At 36.5% G+C, this 2,578-nt stretch overlaps 1 non-coding gene across 1 annotated transcript; it reads right to left on the bottom strand.

Annotated features, from left to right (window-relative positions):
• Positions 1 to 2,150: 2,150 nt before the first annotated feature.
• Positions 2,151 to 2,258, bottom strand: LOC130952932 (small nucleolar RNA R71). The gene has a single exon (XR_009075106.1). It is a non-coding gene; the product is annotated as a small nucleolar RNA R71 (small nucleolar RNA).
• Positions 2,259 to 2,578: the final 320 nt, after the last annotated feature.

Here is a 2,578-nt window from a genome sequence, read left to right as displayed (position 1 = left end):
CTCTATCTTTATCTTTATGCCTTACTCGTTTATCACTATACCCATTTGAGTCTGCCTGACTGAGATTTACAAGGTGACCATAGCTTGCTTCATACCAACAATCTCCGTGGGATCGACCCTTACTCGCGTAAGGTTTATTACTTGGACGACCCAGTGCACTTGCTGGTTAGTTGTGCGAAGTTGTGTTTATGCCATGGTATTGAGCACCAAGTCTTTGGAGCCATTACTAGGGATTATTTCGTGTATTAAAAAGTATTGATCACAATTTCGTGCACCAAGTTTTTGGCGCCGTTGCCGGGGATTGTTTGTGTATGGACAACTGACGGTTCATCTTGTTGCTTAGATTAGGTATTATTTTTCTTCAGAGTTCTTAAGAATGAATTCTAGTGTTTCAAGGTGATGTTCTTATCATCACCAAAGCTGATTGATCATCATCAATTTAGCTCTTGAATGCAATGTCCTGCTGAAGCTTGCCTATTCATGTCTAATTCCTTTAGACTGAAGCTTTAGACTAACATTGCATAATTCCTGGAATTCTCATTAAGAATTTTGATACCTTTATTTTCTTCTTCCACTTAATTTTCGAAAAAAGCACAAAAAAATTATAAAAATCATAAAAACCAAAAAGATTTTATGTTTCTTGTTTGAGTCTAGTGTCTAATTTTAAGTTTGGTGTCTTGCATGCCTTGTTTATTTGATCTTGGTTCTATTTTCAAGTCAATAGTACAGGGAACTGAAGATTCAGAACATGCAGCAGAGGAATTACACAGAAAAAGCTGGGCGTTCAAAACGCCCAGTGAAGAAGGACAGACTGGCGTTTAAACGCCAGCCAGGGTACCTGGTTGGGCGTTTAACGCCCAAAAAGGTAGCATTTTGGGCGTTAAACGCCAGAATGGATACCATTCTGGGCGTTTAACGCCAGGATGGCACAAGGGGAGGATTTTGTTTTCAAAATCAATTTTTTTCAAGTTTTCAAAGTTTTTCAAAATAAATCTTTTTCAAATCATATCTTTTCAATCAAATGTTTTCAAAATCAATTTCTTTCCTTTTTTCAAAGATACTTACTAACAATTAATGATTTGATTGAACATTTTAAGTATGTTGCCTTTTCTGTTGAGAAAGGTTTAAATGTTTGAATCATATCTTTTCTTGTTAGGCAAGTCATTAATTTTTAAAATCAAATCTTTTTAAAATGTTTTTCAAATCATATCTTCTCAATCACATTTTTTTTAAAAAACCAATCATATCTTTTTTTTCACATCTTTTTCAAAATAGTTTTCAAATCATATCTTTTTTATTTCTAATTTCAAAAATCTTTTTCAAAAATTACTTGATTCATTTTCCACTCTTAATTTTCGAAAATCAATTAGAGTTTTTCAAAAATGTTTTCAAAATATTTCACTTGATTTTCGAAAATTTCTTCCTCTCTTCCCACATCCTTCTATTTATGGAGTATCACTCCTTCTTAATGCACAATTCGAACTTTATCTAATCAAGTTCGAATTCTCCTACCTCCTTCTTCTATTTTTCTTTTTCTCTGACACATCAAGGAATCTCTATACTGTTACATAGAGGATTCCATATTTTCTTGTTCTCTTCTCTTTCATATGAGCAGGAACAAAGACAAAGGCATTCTTGTTGAAGCTGACCCTGAACCTGAAAGGACCTTGAAGCGAAAACTAAGAGAAGCTAAAGCACAATTCTCTGTAGAGGAGCTGACCGAATTCTTCAAAGAAGAAGAACACATGGCAGCCGAAAACAACAACAATGCCAACAATGCAAGGAAGGTGTTGGGTGACTTTACTGCACCTACTCCCGACTTCTATGGGAGAAGCATCTCTATCCCTGCCATTGGAGCAAACAACTTTGAGCTTAAGCCCCAATTAGTTTCTCTAATGCAACAGAATTGCAAGTTCCATGGACTTCCATTGGAAGATCCTCATCAGTTTTTAGCTGAGTTCTTGCAAATCTGTGACACAGTCAAGACTAATGGGGTTGACCCTGAGGTCTACAGACTGATGCTATTCCCTTTCGCTGTAAGAGACAGAGCTAGAATATGGTTGGACTCACAACCTAAAGAAAGCCTGGACTCTTGGGAAAAGCTAGTCAATGCCTTCTTGGCAAAGTTCTTTCCACCTCAAAAATTGAGTAAGCTTAGAGTGGAAGTCCAAACCTTCAGACAGAAGAATGGTGAATCCCTCTATGAAGCTTGGGAAAGATACAAACAATTAATCAGAAAGTGTCCCTCAGACATGCTTTCTGAATGGAGCATCATAGGTATTTTCTATGATGGTCTCTCTGAACTATCCAGGATGTCTTTGGATAGCTCTGCTGGAGGATCTCTTCATCTGAAGAAGACGCCTACAGAGGCTCAAGAACTCATTGAAATGGTTGCAAATAACCAATTCATGTACACTTCTGAAAGGAATCCTGTGAACAATGGGACAAGTCAGAAGAAAGGAGTTCTTGAGATTGATACTCTGAATGCCATTTTAGCTCAGAATAAGATATTGACTCAACAAGTCAATTTGATTTCTCAAAGTCTGTCTGGAATGCAAAATGCACCAAGCAGTACTAA

The sequence above is a fragment of the Arachis stenosperma genome, chromosome 9 (genome assembly GCF_014773155.1).
Source record: "Arachis stenosperma cultivar V10309 chromosome 9, arast.V10309.gnm1.PFL2, whole genome shotgun sequence".
Classification (NCBI taxonomy): Eukaryota; Viridiplantae; Streptophyta; class Magnoliopsida; order Fabales; family Fabaceae; genus Arachis; species Arachis stenosperma.
Note: the sequence above shows the minus strand (reverse complement) of the source record. Positions and strands in the feature narration are given on the sequence as shown.